Raw genomic sequence first — 23,467 nt, forward strand, 5'->3', positions numbered from 1 at the left:
CTGGAATGCTGAGCTTTGTTGGGATTCACAAATGGCCATTTTCTCTGAACCCCTCAGAAGGAAAGTCACCTTGTCAGGTGGATGGGAAATATTTGCAGGTAGAGACTTGCCTCTTGACTTGGCCTTCCAATGGGGGTATTTTGCCCTTCAATAGAATTAAGTTTCAAATGCATTTCCCCTTAAAAACCTCAGTAGAGCCTCATGCTACACATGGTAGTTCAGGAGATTGTCAAATTAAAGAGTTAGGATCAGATGATCTGTGATCTGGGAGTGAACATAGTTACCACTTTAATTAATTCTCCTTCCCCCTTTTTGAGCCAAGGAGGACGTCGGTTTGGTGACAGAGGTAATATTGGGATCTTTTTGTTCCTATCCCAGTGCTCACTTTATCAATCCTGGTCTGTTTCTGTAGCAGATAGAATAATATATCTCGCCAGATTCAGTCCTATTGCATTTAATTTTAAAATGTTTACCAGAAAGCCTACTGGGATAATATCTCTCACTTTGAAGTGTCTACTAGATGCAGGCCCTTGCAATCCAGCATTTAATTGTTATCAGAATCTTACAGGGCAGGCATCATCACTCCCATTTTACACGAGAGAGAACTAAGGCTCAGAAACTTCAAGCGTCCAAAGTCCCAAAACTAATACACCATTGAGTCAGTATTTGAAGCTAAACCTATCTGACCCTGTACCCTGCTCTTGTCACCAGAGTTGAAGAGGAGTAAAAGATGAAGTTGGAGATAGAGCCCATCCACCTGAGCAGGGTATGTCATTCTGTCTGACCAGGCCAGAGGCATGGGTACTGTCACACTGTAGCCTGAGCTCCATTACAAGTTAGCCACTGACCGCCGCTCTGTCAGGCTCAGGGGACCCTGCCTTGCAAGAGTACTCCAACTATGTGGGAGACACCTCTACACAGACAATAACAGTGCCTGAGGATCCAGACTAGACACAAGGACAATTCGGGGCTGTAACCTTAACCCTAGAGGTTGAGAGTTGCCTCCCCAGAGATGGCAATGCAGGAAGGATGGCGAGGAGTCAGTCAATTGAAGGGGATGTGGACTTGCCAGTCAGGGAACCTGTAGAGAGAGGAACTCCGGAAGTCAGAAGGGTAGAGAGGGAGGACCTAGGCTAGAGTGGTTGGCAGAGATCAGATCCGGGAGGGTCATGATGTATTGCCAAAGCCAGCGGTAGATTCCACCCAGGGGGTTGGGGAAGCCCTGAAGATCATGGTTGGGGAAGGAGGTCTGACTTGCACAGATAACCCAGTCAGTGGAGAAGGAGAACTAGAAGAGGGGGTGAGCCTGGGGCCAGGGTACCCGGGAGGCTAATATGAAAACCCAGACCTCAGGTGACCGTGACCTGAACCAGAGAGATAGAGGAGGTAGCCCATCAAGGCCTGTTCAGAAGAGAGAATGGACAGCCTGTGGGAAGGGACGGGGGACTCAAGAGGACTCCTAGGTCTCAACCCAGTGCAAGAGGGTGGTTGGTGGTGACAGCAGTTTAGCCTGGGAACACAGAAGTTGAGATTTCCCAGGGAGACCTGGAGCCAGGGGACAGGGGAGTGGACAGAAAGATCAGGAGAGGAGTGAGGGGTTGAACCAGAGGTTCAGCGGGATGGGTAGAAGGACAGTTCTGAATGTCCAGAAGCGCTCAAAAGCCAGCAGCACTCAGCCACCCAGGCAAGCATGGAGAAGGGGGACCCTGGGGCAGTTCTCCAGTCTGGTTTGCCAGGAGGGTGTGAGGAGCATCGGTGTGCGGCTGGAATCTGGGCCTGATGAGGAAAGCAGGTATGGGGCCAGGACACACGCACAGACCATGAGTTTTCCAGGACTGAAGGAAGCCATAGATGACGCTTGTATCGTTTACTTCTCCAGACATGTTGGTGCCAGGAGGACCCATGTTCAATGTTAAGGGGCCCCACAGTCAACAGGGACTAGACCCCAAAGCAGCTGCTTCAAGCACAGCGTTTACTGCCCTCTTCCTTCCTGTGAGAGGCTGGCTGTGCTGCTGGATCAGCAGGAGAGCACATCCAAGCAAGTGTTTCCTGGGCAACCACGCGCTTCAGGACACACATGCCCAGGGCTGTGTGGAGGACACAGGGAACGCTGGACCAGAGTGCACACCCACCACTCTGCCACTGCGCTCGTTACCCTGCCCATGACCCAGGAGATCCCTGAGGTCCCTTCTGGCTCTCTGAAGTCATTAATGCCATTTATAAAAGGGGTACACACAAAGGAGAGGGAATTTAAGAGAAGCGGCCATAGGGCAGATTGCAAGCTCTCTCACAGGGCAAGCTAAGCACAGCCACGATGGAGGTTAGGGCCACGTGCCAGGGCCTGGCTGGGAGTCTAAGCACTGTAGGCGAGCTCAGGGAAAGGAGAACTCCCCGTGCCCTCGGGAGTCGGGAGAGGCCTCTCTGCCTTATGGCCATCACTGTTTCTGATCTCAGGAGTCTCTTAAATGCCACACAGGCCAGCTTTTAAAAGATCTTGGCAATAAACAAGTCCAGCAAATAGGACCCCTGGAGGGGTGCCAGGTGACCTGCTAGGTGCTGTACCTGTGCACTTGGCTGCAAAGCTGCCTCTGCAGGTAAATCCTGTTATCCCCTTTTAAAAAATAAGTATTTATCTGGCTGCACTAGGTCCCAGCTGCAGCATGCGAGATTCTCCATCGTGGCGCGCGGGCTTTTCTCTCTAGCTGTGATGCTCGGCAGTAGCTGTGGCCTGCATGCTTAGTTGCCCTGCTGGATGTGGGATCTTAGTTCCCTGACCAGGGATGAAAACCACGTCCCCTGCACTGGAAAGCAGACCCCCAACCACAGGACCGCCAGGGAAGCCCTCCTTGACCCCCGCTTTTCCCATAAGGAAATCGAGGCTTGAGTGGATTGGGGAACTTGCCCAGGTGACTGTGCTGGAATCAGAAGGCATGACTGTCTGACCCCAGGTCTGTCTGCCCACAAGGAGGTCCAGGGACCTTCAGTCTGTCGAGGCAGAAAAAAGGATAGCTTCTATTGGGCCATAGAAGTTTCTGAGGACTCATGAGATGTTCAATTCACCCTGACCGGCCAGGTAGGTACTCCAAGAAACTTGCAATGTGAAGAGCGACATTAGAGAGGTTTTAGGGAGACAGCTTTTACGGGGGTTAGACCCTTGGGAGTGGCGAGTCCTGTAATCAACCAGCAGCAGGGGCAGGCTTGCAGCTGCTCAGAGACTGTCACCTCCTCACAGCACACGACCCCACAGCAGCTCCACGGTGGCCGCGTCTCCGCGGTCTGACCGCCACACATCTGCCGGCAGCTCTGCTGCTGCCAACTGGATGCGAGAGATCAGCTGGAGGGCGCGGGAGCCGATGGGTCTGGGAGGGAGCAGCTGTGCTGTGTGTGGGGGGCTCCTCCTCTCCTACCACAGCCCTGGGCCCCATGCACAGTCTTCCATCTGTGCGGGCATCGCTCACTCCTAACGCAGCCTGGCAGGTGCTCTGCCGAGGGGAAGTGGGATGAGGGTCTGGCTGCAACCCTGACTCATTTTTGTGGCAGGAGATTGATGAGTTGTTCCAGGGTGACTGCCTGCCACCTAGTTCGCCGCCTTCAGGAAAGGATCAAGCTGGAGGAAGCAATTTCAGTCATTCCAATTTAGGGAAAGGCATCTTGAGGCCTTTCCCTTCCTTTCTGTGTCACTCCTGGAGTCTTAAATCGTAAGTAACTTTTTATTCAAAACAAATTTATTTCGAAGGCATTGGCCCATTGTCATTTGAGAAACTTTACTCAGAGTGGAGTTGGCAGAGCTGGTCATATCTTCTAGCCACACTCGGGCCTGCAAAGACAGGGTGCCCTGGGTCCCATGGTATTTTGCTTTTAGAAGGATGACTTTAATGTTCAGGCTCTACCTGACTGTGGTGCCCACTACAGTTATGGATAATTATGATGTCTTGCTGAGAAGTCACTGCGGGATGTGGGTTCTACAGAAGACAAACTGCACACCCATTCCTGCCGGGTGGGTTCAGAATCTAAAGGTAGTTGTGTTTAGAGTTCAGCCATGGCATGAAACACAAAGCATTCTCTCATGCTGTGTGTGTGTACACACGCATGCTTGGGGGTGCGGATGTCACCGGAAGTACCTCTAAAGAAAAAAACCCTTTCCCAACAGTGCAAGTGGAGGTAATCTAACCTAAAATCTTTTAGATTACCCAAGGAGGTAAGAAACGAGAGAAAGAAACGACTAAAAATTCAGGACACTTTAAGACTGAAAATGGGGATTTGTTGGTAACATAGCTGCTGCTAAGTCGCTTCAGTCATGGACTCTGTGCAACCTCATAGACGGCAGCCCACCCAGCTCCCCTGTCCCTGGGATTCTCAAGGCAAGAACACTGGATTGGGCTGCCATTTCCTTCTCCAGTAACATAGAAAACATCACAAAGAGAATGGCAATCTTTCGATAAAGGCTGCAATTACCACAGTGACAGGCCTCTGGCTCTCATTCCTTAATACAGGAAATATTGATCAAGATTCCAAGGGTGCCAATTTTTAAAAATAATCAAAATCCCTAAATGTCAAATTCTATTGTTATACAAGTTATAATCATTCACTGATAAGACACATTTTTAAAAAAATTAGGAGGATTAGACTTATAAAAGTTAATATTCTTCTTTACTCAGTGATTTGGATCCTGAAACAGACCCTCATAAGGACAAACCATTTTTAAATACTGTGGAGGGATTCGGTAGAATTCGTCCTGGCATATTTGATGTCCTCGTGCACTTCCAGCATGGGCCACATACTCTTTTGAACCATGGTTAAATAAGAGAGGGGTCTTACCTAAACAGATGGGGGTGAGAGCCTGGACAGACAAGCTGGGCAAGGGAGCAGGTGAGCCTGGAGGCAAAGCAAACACAGGAATGAGAGGAGGTTAGAGGAGTAACCTGGGTGAGCCAGCCAACATGAGAGAGGCTCATCTTAGGTGAGGTTTACACATAGCTTTTCCAGGGCCTCTGCAGACAGTGACTGACTTCTTCCCAAACCCCACGATTAGGGCCTGTCATGAGGACTCAGTGAGTTCCTTCATCTAAAGGGCCTGACACCATGGTCAAAAAGTGTTAGCTGTTATTAATCAGAGGAGTGAGTGTATTTTTTCATTGTGTGGCTACCCAGCAATTAAATGTCTTCCTTTTGTGTGGGTCCTGGTGGGAGGTAGGCCTTACCCTGCATGTGGAAGGTGAAATGTGGCCTGGGGGCAGTCCTGGGATTTTAGTCCTGAGGGAAAAAGACAAAGGTTTGGGCTATGCTTAGAGACGAGCTGCAGAGCTGGTGGCCGTGAGGAAGGGTTAGCTGGACCATGTGATGGGGCAGCCAGAGTTTGTCCTAAAGAAAGCCAACCTTGAATATCCACTGAAGGACTGATGCTGAAGCTCCAATACTTTGGCCACCTGGTGCAAACTGCCGATTCACCGAAAAAGACTCTGCTGCTGGGAAAGATTGAAGGTAAAAGACGAAGGGGGTGGCAGAAGATGAGATGGTTAGACAGCATCAGAGATTCAAGGGACATGCATTTGAGCAAACTCCAGGAGGCAGTGGAAGACAGAGGAGCCTGGCATGCTGCTCTGGTTCATGGGGTGGCAAAGAATCACACACGACTTAGGGACTGAACAAGTTGGCATGACCCCGCCTGCCTAGCCTGCCTAGCTCCTGCCTACTGTTCTTCCAATAAATACCTTTTCTGCTGAGTTAGCCAGAGGTCATCCTGTGGTTTGCAACCTAGAACTCTCTGAGGAGCCACGGTCACCAGTATTGTCAGATACCACTGTCCCTGGAGACTGGGGGAGGGAGCACTGCCCTCTGCCATTGTCTCAGACTGGGGAGAGAAAACCAGCCCTCAAATCCACCAAAGAACCCAGGAAGAACCCAGGATGACCTCACAGTTGCCCAGCAAGACCCCAGGGAAGAAATCCGGCAGAGGGAGATCTTGCCAGACTGCTCTGAAGGGTCCAGAGCATCAGGGCAGAAAGCTTAGGAGGGCAAGACAGGCAGGAACCACACACTGTACCTCTGAACTTGGAAATGGCATGGGGCCAAGAGGCCAGAGGTTAGGGGAGATGAGCAGACATTTACTCAGGACCTGAACCGTGGCTTTTTGGTCTCTAAGCCTTTACTATTTTTCTGCCAACTGCTTCTTTGCAGGGAACATAAGAATTTTCTGCAAGTGGGGCAAGGATGTGTTTATCAGTTTGTTGCAAATTATATGGTAAACACCAGCCCCCTGGTTGAGGCTGTTACTGAATCTCTTTGTTAGATTAATAAGATTACAACAATCTGGGCAGAATTTCAAGTGTTTATTTTCAAACCTTATTTCAGAGAGTGGTAGTAACATAGTACCAGGCCTTTCTGGAACCTGCATATTTCTGCTCTAAGCATCTATTTCTCCACATATGTGGGGAGAGAAGGTCATTAATCTTCAACCTCTGACAGTTTATTGTCTGTGCTCTATAGCCCATTTTTTTAAATCACAAAATTAATGTTTAACACCTCCATGGTGTCACCCTTGTCCCACAGACTTTAAAGGGCAGACTGACTGTCCCTCAGTTTGTAACTATATGCATTTCAACAAAATTGACTCGAAGTGAAATTCTGTAACAAACTCTATTTCCCCCTTGACTCATCTTACTACACGATGGATGTTGTAGGACATCCTCGGCAAAAGCACAGCACCTCCACCCTCAGTGCCGTGAGGGAGAGTTCTGGGGGACACACCGGCATGGCTAGGCTGGTGGCCGCGGCGACGCTTCTCGCTGCACTGTGGGACCTCTCATCACAACCCGCCCTCCGGGCTCACTGCCTAGCACCGTGACCTGCCTGCTGCAAGGACTGTGGGGGGAATAAGGAAGGGTTGACTGAAAGCCATCTCTGCCTTCATGGCAGTTCTCTGACACCCTATGGATTCCCATGCTCCCGGCCCAGGTTAGGCTAGTTCCCTGAACCTGCTACACCTTTCCCTCCTCATCACATCCATCCAGACCCACGCATAGGACTGCTCTTCTGGATCATCCCTAAGCTCTCAGCCTTCCCGGGCTCCGTATTCATACTGGTCCTGGAGTTCCCCACCTGGTTTTAGATGTGACTTCCTTCCTTCCTGTCTGATTCTCTGTGCTCTTTGGGAACATTTCAAATTCATCTTTATATCCTCCATGGTGAGCTTGTTATTTGCTTGCTGCTGCTGCTGCTAAGTCGCTTCAGTTGTGTCCAACTCTGTGCGACTCCATAGACGGCAGCCTATCAGGCTCCCCCGTCCCTGGGATTCTCCAGGCAGCAACACTGGAGTGGGTTGCCATTTCCTTCTCCAATGCAGGAAAGTGAAAAGTGAAAGTGAAGTCGCTCAGTCATGTCTGACTCTTCAGGACCCCATGGACTGCAGCCCACCAGGCTCCTCCATCCATGGGATTTTCCAGGCAAGAGTACTGGAGCGGGGTGCCATCGCCTTTAGTCAGGTCCAACTCTTTGTGACTCCATGGACTGTAGCCCACCAGGCTCCTCTGAAATTCTCCAGGCCAGAATACTGGAGTGGGTTGCCATTTCCTTATAATGTACCAAAATTAGGAATTTAGTAAATGGATGAATGAATGATAAAATGAATGAGTTTGTAAATGGAGATACAAATTTACAAACAGGAGATAAATAGTAATTAGCTTTATCTAAGGGCTTTTCAGTTGATGAATTTCAGAAATTTCATACTCATCAGTTTATATGAAATGAAGTGAAGAGAATTGACTCAGTCATGTCCGACTCTTTGTGACCCCATGGACTGTAGCCTACTAGCCTCCTCCGTCCATGGGATTCTCCAGGCAAGAGTACTGGAGTGGGTTGCCATTTCCTTCTCCAGGAGATCTTCCCAACCCAGGGATCAAACCTGGGTCTCCCGCATTGCGGGCAGATTACCGTCTGAGCCACCAGGGGAAGACATGGCAAATTAGAAAGGTAGTTCCAATTGTTTGAATTTTGCAAAGAGGTTAAATCATAACAATAATAACAGTTTTAATGTTTGAGGACTGACATCCTCTGTTAATCCTAATTTGCTTTACTGTACAAAGTAAACTGTCACCTTTTACACTTGGGGAAACTGAGTCTCAGAAGCTTGTCTAAAGCCATAGCCAGGATTGAAACTCACATTTTGGGACTCCAAAACCTATTTAGTACCTGACACAATATTGGCAGAGAGAGGATGGAGCCAATCCCAGCCAGATCAAGTGTCCCTGAGCTAACCCTTGAAGAACTGAAGTGAAGGTCAGTGAGGGATGGACAGCCTGGTCAGTGGGACTGACATGGGCAAAGGAAGGGAGGTGGAAGCACACAGGTCCAGCTTGGAGCCTGGGGCCTAAGGGACAGTGAGAGAGGTGGGCAGTGGCCTGGGAACCGTCCGTGTCAGGGGACAGGAGGGACGCGCCATAACCAGCCTCAGATCCTCGGGGGTAAGGAGCTTGGGCTTTCTGTTCTGCCCAGTAGAACCACAGTGAGTGGGGTGAGTTCTGCAAGGCCTTTGAAGTATTCTGTTCTGTACCTGGGGGGAGGAAGCTGAAGGCAGTGAGACCAGTTTCAGGCTCTGGCAATAATCTCGACAAACCATAAAGTGACCTTGCGAGGGTAGGGGAGTGGGAATGAAAAGGAGGAAACAGATGCAGGAGATGTTGAGAACGCTTCCTTACCTCTCCCTTCTGCGTTCTTAAGCCAAAAAAGGTCTCTGATGAAGAACTTGCCCATGTTTTGCTGGTTCAGGCCTCTGTGCTTCATACTTACTAATCCCTCTGCCTCAAGTTCTCTTGCTCCTCCACACCCTCACTCACCTGAAGAATATCTGTTTATTCTTGGAAGTCTTGCTCAGATGTACACTCCTCCAAAAACTGTTTCCTTACAGGTGTGTATGACGTTTGTGTCATCTTTGTAGTTTGTACACAATTCTGTAGGGGAATAGATGCCAATGTAGTCTGTTTACACGTCTGTCTTCCCTGGCAGACAGTGAACCCAATGGTTGGGACCATTTTCACCTTTGTGTTCCTACGCTTCGGGCAATGCCTGACATGCTCCAAGTACAATGCCGAATGAACAAATGCATGCATGCTTGAATGTGCGAATGAGTAAATGAAGAGTGAAGAAATCATCTCCTTCCTCTTTTCCAGCCATTCGTGATGGAATAAGTAGTCAGCTACACTTGTCATTCTCTGTCTGATGAGGTACTTTGCTTTGAAAAATGCCTTTAATTTAAGCTTTGATTTTATAAAATTAATGAACATCTCATTTGGCAAGTTTGAAACACTCAGAACAAGCGAAAAATAATTAGAGGGTAGGGAAAGGAAAGAAGAGGAGAGAGGGAAGCCCAGTGGGGCCCACTGGCCTGCAGCTGCTGTTCTCCTTGGGCACGATCAGGAAAAACAAAGCACCCAGCCCTGGGGTGTCTGTTACAAGTGACCTCAGGCAAAGCAAAGGCTTTGCTTCACCTCCTTCCATTAGCTCACAAGAGGGTCCCAAAGGAAAAGACCTTGAACGTGGAGAAAAACGCCGTGAAAGAAACATATTATTATTCTGCGTGGACGCTAAAATGTGGCATTGTGAATGAAGTGCTGGCTTCCCATGCACACTCAAAGAAAAAGCTGATTTTAAGGTTAAATGTAATCCTTTCACTTACTAAGACATATATTAATTAGGGAGAAAGCATCTTCCAAAATATAAACTTAAATCTGTTAATAAGCACAAATCTTCACAGAAAACTGGGAAGTACATGGGGACTAGCAGACTAACCTCAGACAGAAGCCATCTGTGACTTTAGAACAAGTATTTTTACTACCCGGAGGTGGCTCGCTGTTGGGAAATGCTAAATTAAATACCACTAAACATTATTATGCCTTCAAAAAGTAGTTACAAGCTTCAATAAGCACACTTTTATCACAAGAACACACAATCTAAAGCCAAAATAGTTCAGTTTAACGTGCCAAAAATATGCTCACCCCATACATTGTTAGAAAGAGCAGTAGGAAAAGAAATCTAAAATTTGCGGCTAATTCATTTGACGGCAGCCAGTGTCTCCTATCTTCCTTGGCAAGAGGGCCATTTTTCTATGTTGTATTTTGCACACAGAAGTCTGCATAGAGTGATTTGCATACCAAAAACACACTTGTGAAAGAAACTGTTTGCCTAGGAGCCAAGGAGGGATGGGGTTTCGACTGTTGGCTTCTATATACACAACACCCCCAGGCTACTTGCTTTTCATCTCCCTACATGCTGCATGCAATTCCCACAGTGTTATACACTTCATGACGCATTAAAAATTAAAGCAAATAAATCCTATACATAACCAAGAACAACCATAACAACAATCCAGCGCAACACAGAGTAAATGTTTCCTAACAGCCTTCAACTCTTTACTAAGGAGCTGGGAATAATAAGCGCCATCATACACTGAGCTTCTGTTTTACATCAGGTGTTTTACATGAATTACTGCTAATTCTCACAATCAGTCTTCAAGGTAGGTGCTGCGGTTCCCGTTTTCTTTATGAGGTAACTGTGGCTTGGGGAGGTAAGCTAACTTGTCAAAGCCAAGAAAAGGCAGTGGTGAAGCCAGGTTTGGAAAACCTGGTCTGACGGCTCAGCCCTTCCCTGCCACTCCTGCCCTCCACTGCCCCTCTCCCCATCCCCAGTTTTGCCGCAGACCATCATTGTTCCATTTCCAAGGGTTGAGTCCAGCAGGCTGGCGTGGTGGGGACACACACTGAAAAAGGTGTAGGTATCACTTTGGCTTCCTGCCCCGGTTTGAGACCAGAGCGTGAAAGCAGGACAGCCAGTGTCAAGTCTCAGCAAAGGTGCCCGATGAACAGTTCAGTGACAGACACCGGGTGAATGGGCAATGGCCTGTGAGTCAGAGGATGGGGGGAGGGGCGGCGAGCCAGATTGGTTGCTGCACAAAGAAGGTACATGGTAGTTGAGATGCAATGGAAACCTCCCACTCGGTGCCCATGCGCTATCACCAATTCAGTGCCAGCCCAGCTGTATTCTTGGAAACAGAAAATGGTTTTGTGTGTGCTTAATTATAATGCTACTTACAGAGAATTTATTAGCAGCAAATTAGGTGCTTGGTGTATTTCTTAAGGAAAAAAAAATTGGTAGTGGCACTTTGAAATCTGTTCATCTGATGAATCCTTTGCAAATTTTCCCCACATGCAGCATTTGAAAGAAAATCAGCCATTTCTGGAAAGTCAATGGGGGAAAAGTGCAGAATGAAACAACTGAGGATGACTGTAAAAAAGGTTTACAAACATTTGCTTTCTTTTAAGTTGTTTCTGTGTGTTTCTGTGTTTTTCTCACCTGGTTTCTCTTTTTCTGGCCATGATAGCAGATTTTAGATCTGATCATATTTCGTTATCCATGGACTGCCATTGTCCAGACTCCTGGCTTTGAGACTTCATTAGGGATTAGTCACTGTTAGAAAGCGGTTTTACCGACACTTTCAGTAATAAATCCCATGTGATACGATCTAGAGCAGCTCTGTCTCATAGCAAATTCCAGGCTGAAGCAAAAATGTGATAGCAAACTGTTTTGGAGGCAGACAAATCTGGTCTGAATCCAGGTTTTGTCAACTATGGCTTTACCATACTTATTTAATCTGAGACGGTTTCCTCATTTGTTCAAATAAAAAGGAAAAGAATATAAAGGCCAACCCTGGTTGCCTACTGACAACCATTTACCTCGTCCTTGCTAATGACGACAACAGAAAATCTTGGGTTTGTTCAGATCCCATGTGCCTAACTCCGAAGATTTATCGCATTGGTCTAAGCCATCTGTTCTTGTCAGTGATTGGTTTATAGGTTCTACAGGAAAACATGTGACTTAATTCTTGCCTATAAGATCAAGAGTTGACTCATTGGAAAAGACTCTGATGCTGGGAGGGATTGGGGGCAGGAGAAGAAGGGGACGACAGAGGATGAGATGGCTGGATGGCATCACTAACTCAATGGACATGAGTCTGAGTGAACTCCGGGAGTTGGTGATGGACAGGGAGGCCTGGCGTGCTGCTATTCATGGGGTCGCAAAGAGTCGGACAAGACTGGGCAACTGAACTGAACTGATAAGATCAAAGGGGAAATAAGCCAGAAGCTTTTGAGAAAGATTTTCTTCTCTGATAAGAGAGACACGTGAAGAGAAAGCCCATCTGCTTTTGCCTGCCTTGCTTCCTGATCCTGATGCTGTTGCTGAGACGTGCTGTTTGATGTTGTGGCAACCATCTCTTGAACACAAGGGGAAACAAAAAGACACACAACAGATGGCAGAGAAGAAGGACCAACTGGAAGAGCCTAAGGCCCTGGGGACAACACTGATATGCTGAACCAACCTTGGTCCACTTGTCTCCAGATTTCTTGTTAAAAATCAGTGTCTTTACGGTTTACCCTGTTGTGTAATAGATTTTGTGTTACTTGCAGCCAAAAACAAAAACAAAAAATCCTTAATTTATTTAACTAAGAAACTCACAAAGTGATTCTAAATGATACATTGTATGTACTTAGCACAATGCTTGGTACACTAAGTGGTTGCTAAAAACATTGGTAACAGCATTTATCAGACATAGGTAATGACCTGAAAAAGCAAAACTTTCAAAACACCACACAGATAAATAAGATGAATGATACTGATTTAGCACAACCAAAAAGCTTCATATTCTTGGTAAGGGTCAGGGGAGACATCAAGGTATGAAACAATGATTACACCAACAACTCCTCATATCTGGGAGTAAGATGTAACTACAGCCAGAATTCAAGCACTATTAAAGATGAAAGGACCATGGTTCTTTGCCAGGTTTCCACCCATCCTCTTAAAAATGGACAATCACCCTGTCAGCAGCTCACAATTCATATCTGAAGACTAACAATTATGTGTATGTGAATTACCAGCCTTGCAAAGGGGCAGAGTTCTTTCAATTCACATAATCTCTTTCAGAAGACCAAATTTTACCATTATTTTCTGAAAACGTTATATTTCTTTATGGCAGGAAAGCTAGACATACAATACACATATAATAAAAACATAATTTAGAAATATCATTTCCTTAGAAATGTTGTTGTTGTTTAGTTGCTAAGTCATGTCTGACTCTTGCAATCCCATGGACTGTAACCTGCCAGGCTCCTCTGTGCATCTCATGATAGCTATTTTTAAATGAGATTCAATTCATTTAACACACAATTAACCATCTATTTTAATTTTACTTATTTATTTATTTATTTTGACCATACCTTGTGGCATGTGGGATCTTAGTTCCCCAGTCAGGGATCAATGTCCCCTACATTAGGAAGATGGAATCTTAACCATTGGACTGCCAGGGAAATCCAAACGATTAACCATTTAAAATTATACAATTAAGTGGCATTTAGTGTACTCACAATATTCACAATGTTCGTCTCACTCCAGTTTCAAAACTCTTTTACCACACTCCTGGGAAAAATACTTCACGTCCATTACATAAGCAGTTTCCATTCCCTTTATCCCAACCTCAGTTAATCATTAATCCCCTTTCTGTCTCTATGGATTTGCCTATTTTGATATACTACGTAAAAGGATTGTATGTTACAGTCATACAATATGTGACCTTTTGTGCCTGGCTTCTTTCTCATCCAAGTAACAGCATGCATCAGTATTGTTCCTTTTTTATGGTTGAATAATATTCCATTGCATGTGTATATCACAGGCTGTTTATCCCTTCACCCCATACACTGATAGACATTTGAGTTGCTTCCACCTTTTGGCTTCTCATGGTATTTTAACATCCCACTTGTCATCATCCTAGTCCAGGCTACCATTCTCTCACCTGGATTACAGCAACATTTTAACTAACCTCTCTTCTCCACTCTGTTTCTTTCCACACAGCAACTTGAAGGCCATTCCACGCCTGTAGTCCTTCAGAGGTTTTCTAGTTGCTCAAAGAATGCTCTGGGTTCAAATCTTCAACAAGAACTCCAGAGCCTGCAGTGAATGTTTACCTTTCTTGTCTACCTTTTTTTCCTATTTCATTTCACATCACCCTCTCTGCAACTGAATGGTTCCAGCTAAAGTGAACTTCTCTCAGTTTCTCAAAACCATCAATACTCCTCTTTCTTCAAGAGAAGTGCACCTACTGTGCTGTGTATCTTCTCTTTGCTGGACTGACTCCTACTTATCCTCTAGGTATCATCTCAAACACCACTTAGATGTGGATGAGATGGTCAGATAGCATCATGACTCAATGAACATGCATTTGAGCAAACTCCAGGAGATAGAGAAGGACAGGGAAGCCTGGTGTGGTGCAGTCCATGCGGTCAGAGAGTCAGAAACAACTTAGCGACTGAAAAACAACATACAATACCCTATACTTCTTTGCAGCATTTGCCCAACTGTAGATTATTTTTCCTACTAGACTGTAAGCTCCCTAAGGGCAGAAACCACATGTTGTGCTCCTCATGAGAACCCTTCTGCCTAGCACAATGCTTGGCACATGGTAGACATTGATCAATAGTGTTATAGACTAGGGCATGGGGAGAATTAACAAACTGCCTCTAAAATTTTGGATACTTTCTGAAGGTCTCAAAGTATGTCAACTAAAATGGACACACATACAAACAAATCTTAGTTATAATTACATTGTTCATACCCTCTCTGCTTACCTACCCATCTAAATGGTAGAATTCAGGAAAACAAGACAAAGTTTTATAAATATAGAAATATCCTTTCAAACAGTTCTTTGCTTGTGATTTAAAAAATAACATATTTAAGACTACCTAAAACAAACATATGCTAATTGAATAGTTGCCTATCAAAATGTGATTGTCTGACTTCAGTGATTATTCTTGCCTTTGAAAGGATCTAAAGGAAAATGTTCTAAAGACACACTTGTACAACAACAAAAAATTCTCCTAACATTAATACTTTCATTTTTTCCAGTCTTTATCAGTGTGGTTTAACATGTAAATACAGCTTTTGTTTTTCAAGATTTTACCTAGTCTCTTTATTCACTTCTCAAAAAACAGATCAATGGATGAGATTACAGCTCCCTATCATGAAATTAATTTTAGATACTTGAAAAAGCTACTTTTAATCACTACCTGGGGGAAAAGATAAATAGCCCAAGCCAGCTTTTTTAGCTGTAGGTACTAAAGATTAGAGGGAAAAATTAGAGAATGTGATAGAATAAAACCTCTTGCTGAAACTGCAGTACCACAATTTTTTTAAAAAGCACTGTTTTCATGATTGTCAATCCTTTTAGGTTAAGAGCTCAGGCACTGAGTTGGTGCAGAAAATAATTTAAATATTAATTTAAATGTATTTAAGTATTTTGCAATTTGATTACCTGTAAGTAATTACACCATAGGTTTTTCACAACTGAGACCATTACAAACTTTTCATTAGCACAAAATTAGGAATGTTTTGTAGTACATACAAATAAAAGATTTTTTAAAAATATTTTTGAGGTACTATAAAAGCAATTTATGAAAAGGAGAGTCATTGGTTTTGTTAAGGTGCTGAGGTAAAGCAATGAAGAACACGCGGACTCTGGTTCAAACTGCATCAATTATTAGCTGTATGAGCAAGTTACGTAGCTTCTGAATCTGTTTATGCATAAAATTGACTACTTCAAAGATTGAGATTATGTGAAAAATGAATATAACATGTCTAACAATGCCAGATATACACTAAGGCTTTTCTACCAGCCATGCACGATTTCACAGGGTGGTAATTACAGGCAAGCTAAAACAGTGAATAGAAGTTTAAACAGTTCCAAAGGAATAGTAACTAGGAAAAAATAATGCCTAATGACTCTGAACTCACATTATCTTTCTCAGTTTGGGTTTTATTCTTTATTGTGTGCTACCATGGCCTCTATTTAGTAAGACGTTTGTAAGCTACCACAAACAACCACAAAAAGGCAAATAGAAATCCAGGGAAGGAATATGAAACCTGCTGACCCAAACTAAGTAAACCCATCCTCTTGACCATGTCCATGACATTAAGATTCGTGCCAAACAGCTCTCCATAGATTATACTTGTCTAAACATGCACATTGTATATTACAGAAATCATCTGGCATTGTCAACAGAACAACCATCAAATACCACAGACCAGAACAAACGAGTGGTCTCTTATTATCTTGAGACTCCATAGATTTTGCAGCAATTTCTTAAATTATATTACCTTAGAAAGCAATTTATTTAATAAATTAAAAAAATTACTTGGCTATGTTGGGTCTTGGTTGCAGCATGTGGGATCTTTGACCTTTCATTGTGGTATGTGGGATCCAGTTCCTTGACCAGGGATCTAAACCCTGCCCCCTGCATTGGAAGTGCTGTCGTAGCCACTGGACCACCAGGAAAGTCACGGCAATTTACTTAAAAAACGCTTGACCAAAGAAACTTCCCATAAGCATTTTGCAACACTAGCCAAAAATATGCTGTTTCTATGCAACTCTTTGTGACCCTATGGACTGTAGCCCACCAGGCTTCTCTGTCCATGGGATTTTCCAGACAAGAATACTGGAGTGGGTTGCCATTTCCTTCTTCAGGGGATCTTCCTGACCCAGGGATTGAACCTGCATCTCCTGCAGTATGAGCAGGCTGATTCTTTACCACTGAGCAACCCGAGAAGCCCAAACCAAAAATATATTTGTTTTAAAATTTTGCAGAAATGAACCTGCACAATTTGGTTCCTCAAAATTTATTATTTCCCTTCCTTGAGAACTTTTCTTTTCCACAAACCTGGAAACTAACTTCCTAGGAAGTCAAAGAGTCTTTAAAATACATTATGATCCTTCCTCTGCATCCTCCCTAACAAAATAGAAACACTAAATTTCACTGCATCTCATTCACAAGTTCTGATTTTTTAAATATAAATTTCATTGCATCTCATTCACAAGTTCTGATTTTTTTTTCCAAGTTCTTTATTATCCAATCAAGACAGTTCAAATGTTTTTAGGCACTTTTTAACTTCAGTTAACCACTAAGCAGTTTACCATTACATAGTTAAAACATTAACATATCTTTAAGTTTGTGTTTTTTAATACAAGGTGTTAGGGCAATTGTGCAACATTTGGTTAATCACATAAAATATTATAGTGGAGTTTCTTATTCACATTCTATAAGCATCTCTAATTCACAGAATTTCACATATAGTTTCCTCAATCAGAGATGTGAAGGCTACCAAAAACCGAAAATGTTCTTTATAACTTCAATAAATTTTATGAACCTCAACCATTGCAAAGATCAATGAAATATCTACCAAGGTAAATGAATGACATACCAAGTTAAATGAATGACATTTGTTACATTAAAAATGAGATTTTCCTTTTAAAGTCGCCAAAACCATTAATATTCAACCAAAAATTGTTGGAATTTGCAAGGTTTCATGTGTGTATGTGTTTAAATGTCAGGGTGGTATGACCTTCTTTGGATGTAAAGCTGCTGAAAGCTGAACTGTACAAAAGAAATCTTTAGAGAACAGAGACTTTTCTTTACATATTTATTCCGAGCCTGCCCTTCATCTTGTCTTGGCTTTCCACATTGATCCAATTGTAGCACTTCCTGGAGCGAGCTATGTTCTAATCAGCAACATCAGGAAGAGAAAATGCAGATCTCATGTCACGCTCTTTGAAAAGAGTGAATGCATTCTAAGCTATCAGGAAATGTAAGTCACGATTTAACTTTCAATAATTTTTATCTGCAATGGACATGAACAAGAAATATGGAACGAATCCTTCATCTATTCAATAGGTGCACGATTTCTATTGAGATGAGCACCATGTAGCAGAATTTTACTTTGTTCTCTGTCCCATATAGTTGGGCTGACCTTGAAACCTTATCAGTAGGCTCTTTTGTAGTGATGCCTGGATAATCTCCACTGAATGGTGAATCAAAGGAGATACAACCTAGAGGCACTAAATCACCTAACATTACTTCCTGTTAAGAATTTTTTCCCCTTATAATTGCTGAAAAGCTATGGAGTTAAAGCAACCACGCTGACTCCCCAAAGACAATGGTCCAAACTCCCAAATGAAACGGTTGCAATTCTCTTGGATTGCCAAAAAGCAGGAATGGATCACTTAAAAGAAAACTAGGTCTGCACGTTGTCACCTCTCCACAAACGTTAACATCCTACAGACTAATATTTGAACATTCCCCCCACGGAATCGAAATACTGGCCAACGGTGGCCACAGGAGTCTTCCAATCCGTGCCTACTTTCGGGATTTGGGCGCTTGAGGGACTGGAGGGCGAGGCAATTTGAAATAGACCTTGACCGAGTCGTAGATGAACCACTGCAGAGCAGTCAGGGTGCCAATCATGATGATCCGGGCGAACAGGCCTTTCCACACGCCCTTGAACCCCAGTCTGCGGAGAACGTCGAAGGCCGTGCTGCCTTTCTCCTTGTTCAAAACGGACACGACAGAATCCGCAGGGTGGGACACCACGGCACAGAAGACGCCAGCGATGTAGCCAGCCACAAAGGTCACGGCCAGCTGCTCACTTTTGGTGCAATGGCTCTGCGGCTTGGGCACCACGTACTTGTAGAGTGCCTCGACCGTGCGCTCGAAGCAGGCGAACTTCATCATGGTGTAGGGGATCTGGCGCATCCAGAGCGGCGCCACGCCTTTGTAGAAGGCCCACAGGCCCTCCTCGCCGTACATCTTGGGGGCCGCGGCCCGGAGCGTGCGGGCATAGCCCTGCTGCGTCTGCATGCGAACCTTCACCGCTTCCATCGGGGCCAGGGCCACGTCGGCGAAGAACTCGGCGCTGGCTGAGGCAGCCAGGTACAGCCCGGTTCTCCATTCGTAGGCCTTCTCCTGGCTCAGGAGCTCCGCGTAGCGGATTTTGAAGACCTCGTAGAGGCCAAACTTGAAGAGGCCCTGCATGGAGTAGCCTAGAAAGGTCGGGGCCCAGCCTCGGGCCAGGCCGCGCAGCCCGTCGTCCCGCAGTGTCACGCCAAAGCCGCTCAGGATGCCCTTGTACTTGCTGGGGTCCACCTGCATGCGACATTTGACCAGGTCCAGAGGCACGATGGCCGTGTGCGTCAGCCCGCAACTCAGCATCCCGCCCAGGCCGCAAAGCAGTAGGTACTTCGTGGAGCCGTACTCGTAGCTGGACTCCTCCAAGGCTGCTGCCCAGGGCCTGCCCTTGAGTTGGCCTGTGCTTCTCCCCCGCAGGGCTCGGTAACCGCCAGCATCACACATGGCCGCGCTGGGTCTAGGCACACGCTTCCCTCAGCCTGAGCTCTTTCCTCCCTCAGGGGCCCCAGGGCACTGCGCATGCGGCTGAACTCCCCCCTCCCCCACCCACCAACGTGAGCTTGCTAACCCAACGGTCTGGTCTGAGCGAGGGACAGGTCGTGCCAGAGCCCAAAGATCTTCGACCGCTCTCTACCGACGCCTGCACACCCGCTACCGGCTTGGCTGCCTTTGGATCTCAACTGGCTCTTGAAATTTTAAGTAGGGGCATCGCCTCACCCCTCACCTCCAGGACCGCCCTTCAGCCTGCCCTCAAGCTTTTGGGCAAATAGGCTTCTGGTAACGACAGGAACCCCGCCCCTCAACCCTCCTCAGCTTCCTCCTCAGTGGTCCCTAGGTCTCACCTTCCGTGGTAAGGCCTTCCATGCCTAGTGTGTCAAGTGGCTTCTGTCCAGCTCAGCAGCTTAGTCTTCTACAAAGATGCTAAAAAAATAAATCAACAAGTACAAGCATGAGTAAACACATGAATAGGCAAGTAAGTAGATGAGGAGATGAGTGACAGGGTGAAGAGTCGCCATGCACTCTTTCAGGAAGAGTTGCCTGCCTGAAAGGCCTTTCTGGAGTCCTCACTTAAACAGCCCGCTTATGGTAATGGTCATCTCCATGGCCACAGAATGTTCTATGGAGGGAATGCACAGAGAGAACCAGGAACCTGGCATTAGAGGACCAGTCCCTGAGCTTCCAGCCTTATCTAACATTCTTACAGTGCAGACTGGGAGGATACATCTCCCCAAAACCCACACTCCACTCCTTTCCCTCCAAGAGTTATTGTGGGGTCTTAGGAAGGATGGAGGTTCTCCCTAGATTGAAAGAGAGATGCTGATTATTTTCATTCATTCAATGTTGTTTCGTTGACTACTGAATCCCTGCCATGATTTTGGAGATTAGGAAAGTAAAAAATCATCTTTCCTTTTAAGGGAGCTTGTAGTCTCATTGGCCTGGAAAATGAGAACGAAATGATTCTACTTGTAAAAAAGTAGCATGTATTCATACATTCACTCACTGTGTGCTGGGCCCTATGCAGGGTTAGGGATTTAGCAAAGAGTCAGGCATATTCTTCAAGTGTGAAGTATTAGTCACACAGTCGTATCTGACTGTTTGTGACCCCCATGGATTGTAGCCTGCCAGGCTCCTCTGTCCATTCAATTCTCCAGGCGAGAATACTGGAGTGGGTAGCCATTCCCTTCTCCAGGGAATCTTCCCCACCCAGGGATCAAACTAGGCCTCTTGCACTGCAGACAGATCTTTGCCATCTGAGCCACCAGGGAAGAAATATTCTTGCTGACATCTAAATGAGGAGATTAAAAAATCAGTATTGTGTGATAAGTATTATAACAGGAGTTTGAATAAAGTTCTGGATGAACAATGAGGGTCAACTAATTCTGCCTGATGAATTTAAGAAGACTTCTCAGAGGTCTTGAAGGATGAGTAGGAGTCAGTTACGTAAAGAATGAAAGGTAATTCCAGGTTAGGGGAAACAGGAGTGCATGACCTATTGAGGAGAGGTGAGTAATTTGGCATGGTAGAAACCAGCAAGGGTTCAGTCTGAAAAATAGAATTGGGTCAAATTAAGGAAAGCCTAAATACCTGTTCAGGACTTTGACTTTTACACTACAAGGAGGCCAGTATTTCTCAGAGGTGTGATCCATAGACCACCTGCATCAGAATCACCTGGAGAGCTGTATTTAAAATCCCTGATCACACCCTAGATCCTCTGAATGAGAATCTGAGGGAAGGACTATGCAGTTTTAATAAGCTCCCTTGGGTGAATTCTTCATTAAACTTTACTAAAGTTTGAAAAACACAAAATGTGGATGATGGAAGGTCAAGAATTTTTTTAAGGCTCTTTGATTAGAATTCAATACTTATATCCTAAACTGAATGAATGTGTATAGAACTCTGGAAATTCATCAAGTTGCATACTGGTAATTAATGTTCATCATATACTTTACATGTTATGTGCTCAGTTGCTAAGTCATGTCTGACTCTTTACGACCCCATGGACTGTCACCCACCAGGCTCAGACTTTGTTACATGTTATATACCATAATTTTAAAAAATTGCCTGGTATAAAATTCTAACCACAAACTAGGGAAAAACAAATACAAGACTTCTCAATCAAGAAGTCTTATTGAACTCCATTTCTTATTGTAATCTTATACCAATGTTAATTAAACAAGGCTATTAGACTGTGGGGCTTCCCAGGTGGCGCTAAAGAACCCCACCAGACAATGCAGGAGACAGACATAAGAGATGTGGGTTCTGTCCCTGGGTCTGGAAGATCCCCTGGAGAAGGGAATGGCAACCCACTCCAGATTACTTGCCTGGAGAATCCCATGGACAGAGGAGCCTGGAAGGCTACAGTCCATAGGATCACAAAGAGTCAGACGCGACTGAAGCAACTTAGCATGCATGCACACATTAGACTGAGACGGCTTTAATGCCTTGGCAACTTGTATAATGAAACCAACCAACTAGGCTATTTGTGATTGGTTTTGACTTACCAATTAAAGGGAATGCTTAAGTTATAACCAATCAAATAATTTTCTGGCTTTGCTTCAGAATCTCTATAAAATTCTTTCCCCTAGCTACTGTTCTACTGTCATTGGAACGCTTCTAACTACTTCCTGTTTGGTGTTGCCAAATGATGCTGATTAGAATCCATTTTTGCTCAAATAAACTCTTAAAATATTTAACATGCCTTAATGTATCTTTTAACACCAGGAATTTCAGAGAGGAGTCTCTCCTCAAATCATAGAGAACAATGAAGCATTAAAATATCCCATGATGATGAAATCAGGGCTTCCTAAATTATGTCCCTGGGAATATTGGTCCACTTGAAAAAGGTCAGTGGTCCAACAAGTTTGAGGGACATTTCATACTAGAGTATTCATTCTCAACTGAGGTAATATCATCCCCCAGGAGGTGAAAATTGGATCTCAGAGGCCAAAAAATCTTAGTACAGTGGTTTGTGACCTTCCAAAACTCAACTCTACACAACAAAATTATATTCCTCGTTATTTAATTTCCAGGTTGGGAGAGGAGCTCAGGGAGGATCAGGGAGATAGAAAAAAGCCATTAGAGGAAAACAGTCTAAAAAGGATCATGGGGAAGAAAGGCCAGTAATGAATGAAAGGTTAAGGAACACTAGAGCCTCTTCCTGGAGATTTCCTTATTAAAGAGAAGTTCCATAGTATGAACTGTGCTTCATTAACTTAGTGTTCTTTAACCTTACTGGATCTTAGAACCCCTTTTTTATATTACTCCTATTTACATTGCACAGACGTAGTCTACCATGGAGCCAATTTTGGGAAATGCTGGACTCTATAACGAAGTTTAGAGAAAACAAGGGGTAAAGAGGACCAGAGTAATAATAGCAGCTACCATTTAATTAGGCCTCCATTTCCTAAAGGTACAACATGTGTGTTTTGCTAACATGTAACACAGGTCACCCGGAGAAGGCAATGGCACCCCACTCCAATAATCTTGCCTGGAAAATCCCATGGACTGAGGAGCCTGGTAGGCTGCAGTCCATGGGGTCGCAAAGAGTCGGACACGACTGAGCTTCACTTTTCACTTTCCTGCATTGGAGAAGGAAATGGCAATCCACTCCAGTGTTGTTGCCTGGAGAATCCCAGGGACGGGGGAGCCTGGTGGGCTGCCGTCTATGGGGTCGCACAGAGTCGGACACGACTGAAGCATCTTAGCAGCAGCAGCAGCAGCAGCAACACAGGTCACCAGTTATTTTATGAAAGCTGAGGTTAAATCAATTTATCTCATTTGTATGAGATGCTTTTTCTTTACCATTAAAATACTGTGAAAGAAAATGTACAAGTTGAAGAAATCAATCTAGAAATCCTCAGGGCCAGAATTTTCTTAGACAATTCTCAGTTCAATAACTAAGCCATAAAGTCAGAAACAACTGGAAGTAGACTGTAAAAATATTTTGACATTATAGAGCATACAACCACTATGAAGTTGATCTCCTTGGTACTTTTGTAATCCAAGCCAACATTTCTGTCTTGAAATCATTATTACACTTTTGCTGTGTTCTCCCTGCTAACTTGAGTTGAACAGTAGGTCTTTCCACAGGGCCAGGTTTAGACTTTTATGTTCTCTTATTTGTTATACTTTAAAAAAGTTAAAATGTATTCATTCATCCAGATTGAATGAATGCAAATTGAATAGAACCTATG

The 23,467-nt window shown here is 44.7% G+C and overlaps 1 pseudogene; it reads right to left on the reverse strand.

Moving 5' to 3' along the window:
* Positions 1-18,224: 18,224 nt before the first annotated feature.
* Positions 18,225-19,217, reverse strand: LOC138429097 (solute carrier family 25 member 3 pseudogene; annotated as a pseudogene).
* Positions 19,218-23,467: the final 4,250 nt, after the last annotated feature.

This window comes from Ovis canadensis, chromosome 1 (assembly GCF_042477335.2).
Source record: "Ovis canadensis isolate MfBH-ARS-UI-01 breed Bighorn chromosome 1, ARS-UI_OviCan_v2, whole genome shotgun sequence".
In the NCBI taxonomy this organism is placed as follows: domain Eukaryota; kingdom Metazoa; phylum Chordata; class Mammalia; order Artiodactyla; family Bovidae; genus Ovis; species Ovis canadensis.